We start from the raw sequence: 10,321 nt of genomic DNA, 5'->3' as shown, positions 1-10,321 counted from the left end.
TACTTTCCGTTAGACCATTGGCTGTTTTTGAAGAAAAAACAGTCCTTGCCAAACTATTTCCGTTGTTTTTCAAATGTTCTTACGCATTTTTTTGTTACGCACTCTCCAATTGACAGGTGTCAGATTGTGACAGATACTTGTAAAAATGATGTTTCAAAGTTTGTTTGAAAGCCTTTTAAATCACCTTTATCGTGACAGAAATGAAAATGTTTCGCTGAGGCATCTCTCTTGAATTTGCATCACCCTCTATTTTAACTACCATTTACTCGCTAAGATTAGCCACATTTAGAATAACTTAGAACGCGGCTTTGTTAAACAATAGCTAACTCCGTTTAATTAACCGACCCATCATTTTTTTGTGGGAAATGATAGACTAATCGTGCCATCTTTGTGTTTTCAAAACAAACTAGTTTTCCTAAGTCTGTGAATAAGAGTCCTCCTCTTTCCTCTAAATTTCGTATTAATGCAAGCGGCCATCTGATTCCATTGCTCACTAAAAAATGTTCAACTGTTGTTTCTGTGAGACGGTAGAGTAGCTAGTGATACTTTGAACGTTTTTGTGTCCTGACAGTTGCATAACATCAGTTGGCAGCACGTCGTTGTTTCCAGATTTTCCATTATTTACTGCCAAAGTAAAAACGGTGCATCGTCGGTTTTCATTTCCGCGGGTCGCTTTTCTACGTAGACTTTGTAGCCCTTTACTGGACATTTCTGGTTGTTCCGCATGGCAAAAGTTTTCGGTGCAATGGCTCTTACATTCCGGGGATCGTTTCCTGAACGAGTTTTGGTTTCTCTTTCATTGAATTCGAGGTACTCCTGCCCTGTGGAAGTTTTGACAAAGTTTTACGTCTCCCCTTGAACACATTTCTCTGTGCTCCTTGCAGCCTAGTAACCCGAAATGGATCATGTTGTTGAACCATACCGTGTTTAAAAGCGCTTCTGCCGAGTAACTTCCCAAGAGATCCTTTTCAAACAGAACTTGAACATCTTCCTCACTTAAAGCAGCAGAAGCATTAGGCTTGTTGCCTATGCCTTTCCGTTTTAGATCCCTTTGCTTTGACTGAAGCGCTTTCCGAGTCTGCTCGAACTGGACGTCTTTCATAAGACAAAGTCCATTGTTTATTTTTTTTCGAATGGCGCTCAAAGCTAGCGAAGAATGCCCTTAAGGAATTAGGCTCGTATTCCTAGTTGTCTTCTTTTTTGCGAACCGTTATAAGGAACTCGCTCACAAACTTGTTCAGCTCTTGAGGAGTCATTAGTTCATTTGCCTCGTCCCGCCTTTCAAAACAAGAAATTCACGGAACACAGCAACATATGGTTTAGTCTTTTTCTTGGTGTTTTTATTTTCCTGTCTGTCTAAGAACTCCTCTACTGATAAATTTAGGCTCTGAAAATGGTCAGTCTGATTTGAAGCCATCTTTCTTAAAAAAAATGCGTCGTTGTCAGTGTGATAGCGGCTTTATAAGGGTCGTAGTAATATATATCACATCTGACAAACTCTGTGGCCACATGTAATGCACGTATGTAGCGATGAATGAAATTACGAATAACGTCGCCACCGTCACTCCGCCGATGAATTGTTCATACGTTTGTATTTTTGAGCGTAGCGCTGGTGGGTATTATTGTACGTCATTGTTTATCTTATTGTAAATTTATTCCGATTTCTTCGAGAAGTTGACATCCTCCAGGTGTAACGTGAGGTTTTTAAGGTGAACGCACGAAAAGATAACACTGAGCGCCGAAGGCCGTCCAAAGTAATGAATCTAGGAGCATGCTCTTACAGAAGATTTTAAATCTAGGGTCTCGAAAGTGCCATTTCCTACATTTTTCATTTCAATGCTGAGTGACAAAGAAAACAATACGTCGCTTAGAACGAAGAGTCAACTTTCTGCAGATGGGATTGAGAATTTTCTCTTCTAAATGCTGTTCCGATGGCATCAACAAGCATTAAGAAGCTTCAAAGTGCCGAACACAGGCGTCAACAAGAAGTAAATTAGATATATAGTTAAGTCCGCTTTTTGTGCAGTGTTGTTTGTAATTTTCGAAAATGAGCCCGCTCTGCTAAAGAAATTAAACTGAAATCACAATATATTTTTGAATTTACATACTCCTCTCTCTTATTCTAGTTGTTCTGAATAAAAATTTAATATTCAAACCAAAGAGGAAGAATTGTACACTTGTTTTATGATAGAAATAATAATGATAATAATAAAGAAGACACAAAAATGAGAAAGCAAAGGAAGCCCAGGCATTGAAAAGTTTCTCTTAACCAGCCTCGTTTCCATGTTCGTGAGGGTCTCCAAATAGCCTTGAGCCGTAATTTTTTACAAAAATAGATTTCAATCCTAAAATATCTCTTTCATGATCAAAATCCCTAACCAAGTTTGCATGCAAAATTTGAGCCAAATCAGTGGGCCTGTCTGTCCGCAGCTTTTCGACCTGGCTTCTTTTTTATGGACTATCGCTTTTGATAAGGCTGAAGCAACACTTGAACAAGGAAATTTTATCAAATCGCTCGGTTCAGGAAAAATCGTTCGTCATATACATCACAGGGAACTTCTGATTGACATTTTCGAATTCAATCACAAAAAGGGCAAAATTACGAAAATTGTCTGAGCTATTTCAAATGCTCTTTGCATAAACTATTGTTTGTATTTTCTCCTCATTTTATAATGGTAAGGAAAAACCCATTTAAGAAACTCGAATATCATGTTGTTTCCCATGCCGACATTGAAATCTTTTCTGTGGAAAATAATAGATTGACGAATGTGTTACTTATGGATGGATGTCTTGGAAGACATTCGCGCCTGATAAGCGAAACTTATTAATGGAGTTGACAGATTTACCTGAAAATATAAATACGTTGCTGTACTATCAACAACATGGGCTCTTACCAAAAACACTTCTTGTCACTTGAAGATATTGATGATAATGATAATACGTTTATATCAGTAATGCGCCTGAACACTAACCGTCTATCGTCATTTGTTGACAGGTACTTGGATAACAACCAGTTGGAGAATTTGCCAAAAGACATATTTATGAACAATATTGAATTAGGAGAGCTGTAAGTCAACAGTGAAGGCTATTCTTTCTAATTTTAATCATGCAGGCAATGTACAGGGACGATGAGCAGGGACAACGAAAGACTTACAGGGATAATTGTGACAGTTACAACATTGCAATGATCAGACATATTCACCAAAATCACAAAGTGTATCATTGTTTTAAAAAATATCAGTAGCTAAGGCTAGGCTTTTTAGTCATCAATCAGACAAAATTTATGACTCAGGCCATTAGTTCTAAGACTAATTAGCATCCGAGCATTAGGGTGGAAGGAAGGGGCGGGGAGGAAGGTTGGGTAGCCACTGGAGGGTTACATCTTCCATGCTAAGAAAAGGGAGTCCGTCCGCTCGCGCTTGATTCTAAATCTTGGATAAGCTCGTTACAGAAAATAAACAAGTAACATGAAAAGGCAATAATTTTTTTGGATACTTTCTAAATTAACTAACTTTCTATGCAAAGCCTTAATTTTGTCTAACGTTTGCATAACCTTCTTGGATTCTCCCAGCTTCCCTTCGTGTTTAGATGAGAATATATAAAAACAGAAAAAGCTCTCTGCCGTTCAAATATAGAATTGACGGAATCCACGAGATTGGGTCCGAACGTTGCTAGAACAGTGAAGGAAAAAAAAACGATGTTGGCCTTTTTTTTTTCTTTTTCGCCGCAAATATTCTATCGACAGCCTCGGAACGCATCTGGTTTGCAAATGTTTCGGTGCTTAAACTCGGCAGCTCAATTTAAAGAAAATTAAGAGCTAATGTCAACGTGCATCAGACAAACAGCAGCAAGTCACCCAAAATTTGCTTTCACTCCTACTTTCATGTTTTGTAGCCCAATATGTCCTAATGATTGTGGTGTAGGTTTTTTTGTGGAAATATGTTTTAGTTTTCGAGAAATAATTTTTTTAGTTTTACCGCTCAAATACGCAAATTTTCACCATGAATATTACCCGAGTTGTGTGACTTCATGTAACGAATTTACTTGACCTTCGGTATTTCTGTCAACATAATCCTTTGTTTTATCATCTAAACTTAATCCTCTGTCATTACTGAAGCTGGCAAAGAATTAATTAGGTTTTGGTGAATATTTTTGTCCGACATACTTTTCCCATGTCGAAAAGTAGCATCAAAACAAAGACAGTTTTAACAATGACCGATATGACAGAATCTACTGAGTTTCCAGATTTAAAACACAAAAGCGTGGTTATAAAGTAATTGCAAAAACTGAAGGAGTGAACAAAACTATTAAATATCTAATATACTTTTTTTTTTATTAACTGACAGTCTATTTACCAAACTTTATTCCTTTTATTCCTATTTCTTTGACTGTCGTCACCTAACCTGTTTGTTAATGCATTATTCTGGGCAGATAGATGATTTTCTAGTCTGCGTTTTATGCTCTCTTTAGGCTCCCCATAATTAGTAAAGTTTATATGCTAAGATTAGCCAAATTTAAATTAACTTAGAAGGCAGTTTTGTTGAACAATGGCTAACTCTGTTCAATTCACTTACCCATAATTTTTTGTGTGAAATGATAGACTAATTGTGCCATCTTTGTGTTTTCAAAACAAGTTTTCTCAAGTCTGTGAATAAGAGTCCTTCTCTTTCCTCTACATTTTGTATTAATGCGAGCGGCTGTCTGATTCCATTGCTCACTAAAAAATGGCGAGTCAAACTTTCTTTGTAAAACGGGCAAAAGAAAGCCTAATTTTCCGCTGTCCAACCGGTGGAAACCTTTAGTTCTCAACGTGTTACACCTTACCATCTCGTAAGAATGAGTAATTGCATTTTGAAACTTGATAATGAACGAGTACGAAGCGTTTGCTTGTTCCTTTGCGCGTGTAAACATATTGTAGTGTAAATGACCTAACTATGGAAACCAAAAGCAAGTGAATACACGCACAGTGTCCAGAGGAGTTTGAAAATTTAAGTTCGCTGAGTTTGCAAGCTAAAAAAGACTCGTTAGTACCTTCGACCATGTTAATTTTAATTATCCTCACGTTAAATTTGCGTTGGACAAGGTATATAAAGGCAGAGCTAGTAAGAATGAAGTAAGACATCCTGAAAATATCTCGAAAAACCCGAGACTTCATTTTTTGTTGCTTATGAGGACCCGCATGCTTGAATTGACAAACACCGGTAGGAATCCGAATCAAGAGGTTTGATTCTTTTGTAAGTTTTGCTAGGGTTTTCCTCTCACACTGAAAGTGTGGGCGATTGATTTAAAGTGTTTATTGCCAATAAACGGAAACGGGCTGAAACGGGCTGCTGTGCTGCTTGCTTGCTTTGCTGAGAAAAAAATGGACGAAATGTTGGATAAGTGAGTTCGTCAAACTAGTGCTTTCTTTTCTCCAGAATAGAAGAGCCAGACTGGGGAGTTATTTCTCTCGAACTCATTCCAGTGAGAGTGTGAGTCATATTCAACTGTTGTTTCTGTGAGACGGTAGAGTACAGAGTGATACTTTGAACGTTTTTGTGTCCTGAAAGTTGCATAATAGCAGTTGGCGGTGCGTCGTTGTTGCCAGATTTTACATTGAATACTGTCAAAGTAAACGGTGCATCGTTGGTTTCCATTTCCGCGGGTCGCTTTTTTGCGTAGACTTTGTAGGCTTTTACTGGACATTCCATGGATCGTTTCTTGAACGAGTTTTGGTTTGTCTTTCATTGAATTCGGGGTACTCCTGCCCTATGGAAGTTTTGAAAAAGTTTTACGTTTCCTCTTGAACACATTTGTCTATGCTCCCTGCAGCCTAGTAACTTAAAATGGATTATGTTGTTGAGCCATACCGTGTTTAAAAGCGCTTCTGCCGTGGAACTTCCCGAGAGATCCTTTTCAAACAGAACTTGAATATCTTCCTCACTCAAAGCAGCAGAAGCATTAGACTCGTTGCCCATACCTTTCCGTTTTAGATCTCTTTGGTTTGACTTAAGCGCTTTCCGAGTTTGCTCGAACTGGACGTTTTTCATAAGGCAAAGTCCTTAGTATATTTTTCTTCGAATGGCGCTGAAAACTGGCGAAGAAAGTCCTCAGGGAATTAGGCTCGCATTCCTCCTTGTGTTCTTTTTTGCGAACCGTTATAAGGAACTCGCTGAGAAACTTGTTCAGCTTGAGGAGTCATTCGTCCATTCGTCTCGTCTTGCCTTTCAAAACAAGAAATTCATGGAACAGAGCAACGTCGTGTTTTTTGCTTGGTTTTTTTTGGTGTTTTTCGTCATAAGGCAAAGTCCATAGTTTTTTTTTCGAGCGTGTTATAACGTGCCGTGTGCGTGCGTTCACCTTATTCCCTGAAATCCGTGGAGTGTCACAACTAATAATTCCGATACTGATTTGTGATAGGAAACAAAACCAGGCAATGGGGAAAAAGGTTTTTCTCTGTGCTGATATCCATTATTTCGAGCGCTTAAATTGGGTTTGTTTCCATTGTGTTCTTTTTCCAAGCCTTTTGGATGTATAATTTTTTTAAAGTCTCTGAGGGGTGGCTGGAATATTTAGGGGATGAGAAATGTGTACAACATTGAACCAGAAAAATTGCTTTGTTTCTAGAGAGAGGATTCTTGCGTTCATAAATGTAAAGAAATTTTTATGAACAGAAAAGTGTAAGATATGATGTAAAATGGAATATGAAAGTAGCCTCAAACAAGAATTTTTTAACAAAAAGTTTCTCTGAATCTCGTTGTGAATGACTTTGCATCGGCGATTTTTTTTCAATAAATTTAAGTTTATTGCCTGAACAAGCCATTTAAAACAAAAGCAAAAAAGGAAAAAAATAATAATAGTAAATGTAATATGCAGTCGAGTTATGAAGAAAAAACAGAATCTACTGAGCTTTAAGCTTTTAAAAGACAAAAGGATGGTTATAAAGTTACTTTAGTAATTTATGACAATAAACGGTGGCGACCAGTAGGCACACCACGTGTATTTCATAGTCGCTAGCATGTAAATTTTGCCGGACTTTGAGTTCGTCTCAAGATGGAACAACACAAATATACAAGTAAATATTTACAGTAACTTTATAACCATCCTTTTGTCTTTTAAAAACTAGAAGCTCAGTAGATTCTGTCATGTTAAAACTGTCTTTGTTTTGAGCTACTTTTCGACATGTGAAAGTATGTCGGACAAAATTATTGACCAAAAAATAGATATTTCTTTGCCAGCTTCAGCAATGATAGAGGATTAATTTTTGAGGATAAAACAAAGGATTATGTTGACAGAAATACCGAAGGTAAAGTAAATTCATGACACGAGGTCACACAACTCGGGTAATATTCACGGTGAAAATTTGCATATTTGAGCGGTCGAACGAGAAAAGTCACTTCTCGAAAACTAAAATATATTTTCACAAAAAAACTGCACCACAATTATCAGGACATATTGTGCTACAAACTATGAAAGTAAGAGTGAAAACGAATTTAATTGTACTTGCCTCCTTCGTCTCACGAGAAGAAATAACAGTTGATGAACAACTGTCAGAAGCTGGAACAAGCTCCTCCGCTTGCAGATGATATAAAGCCCGGTTACTGAGCAAAGACAAAAGAAATAGCAATCTTTTATTTCCTGCTGTGGATTCAAGGCATTTTGTAGGAACATGGGCTAAAATCAACGAGATAAATCAAGCAAAGAAGCAAGCGTGTGGCGCAGTGGCAGCCCTTGCACTCTCTTAATAGGCTTTGTGGGGTTCGATTCCCTCTCACAACGAGAACGCCACTTTTTTCCTTTATCTGAAGGAGTGAACAAAACAATTAAATATCTAATAAACTTTTTTTTATTAACTGACAGTCTATTTATCAAACTTCATTCCTTTGACTGTCTTCCCCTAATTAACCTGTTCGTAAATGCATTATTTTGGGCAGATAAATGATTTTCTAGTCCGCGTTTTATGCCTTATTTACGCTCTACATAATTAGTAAAGTTTATATGCTAAGATTAGCCACATTTAGAATAACTTAGAACGCGACTTTGTTGAACCATAGCTAACGCTGTTTAATTAAATGACCCATCATTTTTTGTGGGAAATGATAGACTAATCGTGCCATCTTTGTGTTTTCAAAACAAACTAGTTTTCTTAAGTCTGTGAATAAGAGTCCTCCTCTTTCCTCTACATTTCGTATTAATGCGAGTGGCCATCTGATTCCATTGCTCACTAAAAAATGGCGAGTCAAACTTTCCAGTGAGAGTGTGAGACACGTTCAACTGTTGTTTCTGTGAGACAGTAGAGTAGCTAGTGATACTTTGAACGTTTTTGTGTCCTGACAGTTGCATAATATCAATGGCAGCAAGTCGTTGTTTCCAGATTTTACATTATTTACTGCCAAAGTAAAACGTTGCATCGTCGGTTTTCATTTCCGCGGGTCGCTTTCTGCGTAGACTTTGTAGGCCTTTACTGGACATTTCTGGTTGTTTGGCATGGCAAAAGTTTTCGGTGCAATGGCTTTACATTCCGTGGATCGTTTCCTGAACGAGTTTTGGTTTCTCTTTCATTGAATTCGAGGTACTCCTGCCCTGTGGAAGTTTTGACAAAGTTTTACGTCTCCCCTTGAACACATTTCTCTGTGCTTCTTGCAGCCTAGTATACCAAAATGGATTGTGTTGTTGAACCATACCTTGTTTAAAAGCGCTTCTGCCGTGGAACTTCTCAAGAGATCCTTTTCAAACAGAACTTGAACATTTTCCTCACTTAAAGCAGCAGAAACATTAGGCTTGTTGCTCATGCCTTTCCGTTTTAGATCCCTTTGCTTTGACTGAAGCGCTTTCCGAGTTTTCTCGAACTGGACGTTTTTCATAAGGCAAAGTCCATAGTTGATTTTTCTTCGAATGGCGCTGAAAGGTAGCAAAGAATGCCGTTAAGGAATTAGGCTCGTATTCCTAGTTGTCTTCTTTTTTGCGGACCGTTATAAGGAACTCACTGACAAACTTGTTCAGCGCTGGAGGAGTCATTGGTTCATTTGCCTCGTCTCCCCTTTCAAAGCAAGAAATTCATAGAACAGAGCAACAAATTGTTTAGTCTTTTTCTTGGTGTTTTCATTTTCCTTTCCGTCTATGAACTCCTCTACTGATAAATCTAGCCTCTGAAAACGGTTAGTCTGATTTGAAGCCATCTTTCTTAAAAAATGCGTCGTTGTCAGTGTGATAGTGGCTTTATAAGGGTCGTAGTAATATATATCACATCGAACAAACTTTGTGGCCTCATCCAATGCACGTATGTACCGATAAATGAAACTACGAATTACGGCGCCACCGTCACTCCGCCGATGAATTGTCAATACGTTTGTGTTTTTGAGCGAAGCGCTGGTGGGTATTATTGTACGTCATTGTTCATCTAACTGTAAATTTATTCCGATTTCTTCGAGGAGTTGACATCCTCCAGGTGTGGCGTGAGATTTTTAAGGTGAACGCACAAAAAGATAACACTGACCGCCGAAGGCTGTCCAAAGTAATGAAGCTAGGAGCATGCTCTTACAGAAGATTTTAAATCTAGGGTCTCGAAAGTGCCATTTCCTGCATTTTTCATTTCAATACTGAGTGATGAAGAAAACAATAGGTCGCTTAGGACGAAGAGTCAACTTTCGGCGGATGGGATTGAATTTTCTCTTCTAAATGCTGTTTTATGGCATCAACAAGCATTAAGAAGCTTCAAAGTGCTCAATTCAGGCGTCAACAATAAGTAAATTAGATATATAGTTAAGTCCGCTCTTTGTGCAGTGTTGTTTGTAATTTGTTTGTAATATTTTTGAATTTACATACTCCTCTCTCTTATTTTAATTATTCTGAATAAAAATGTCATCGGGAACAAGTTGGACTTTTAAGCAGAGGCGAGATTGAAAGTTACATGTTTACGGTCATGGCAGCAGAGGGAAATAGGTGTTAAGCGAAAAAATAATTTTCAGTGTCAAAAACCACCTAAAAATAAAAAAAAATTACGTGATTTGTTCTTATAAATGATCGATCTAAATATGCGAAGCGAAAAAGTTCTTCAAACAAGAATTTTGTGAAAAAAAGAGCCATTTATGATAGTTAATCAAAAAATAGGCCTTCGGTTCATGGGACTAGTTTGAAAGGGATCAATTGTTTTAAACCGAAATGCACTGGTCCGCTTCTAGAGAGACTGCGACTTAAAGCTCCAGAAACCATATTCTACTGGGAGATGTGGCAGCGCATTGAAGTTGCCCTGCCCTGAACTCACAGTAGCAAATAATTTCTGACAGCTGATGTTTTAGAAACTATCAAATTGTTCTAACTCGACATATGAACAGTACTACAA

At 37.8% G+C, this 10,321-nt stretch overlaps 2 pseudogenes; both read right to left on the bottom strand.

Annotated features, from left to right (window-relative positions):
• Positions 1 to 493: 493 nt before the first annotated feature.
• LOC149052259 (zinc finger MYM-type protein 3-like) lies at positions 494 to 1,417 on the bottom strand (annotated as a pseudogene).
• Positions 1,418 to 8,249: 6,832 nt separating this feature from the next.
• On the bottom strand, positions 8,250 to 9,158 carry LOC149052258 (uncharacterized; annotated as a pseudogene).
• Positions 9,159 to 10,321: the final 1,163 nt, after the last annotated feature.

Source organism: Pocillopora damicornis, chromosome 1 (assembly GCF_964200805.1).
Source record: "Pocillopora damicornis chromosome 1, jaPocDami1.2, whole genome shotgun sequence".
NCBI lineage: Eukaryota > Metazoa > Cnidaria > Anthozoa > Scleractinia > Pocilloporidae > Pocillopora > Pocillopora damicornis.
Note: the sequence above shows the minus strand (reverse complement) of the source record. Positions and strands in the feature narration are given on the sequence as shown.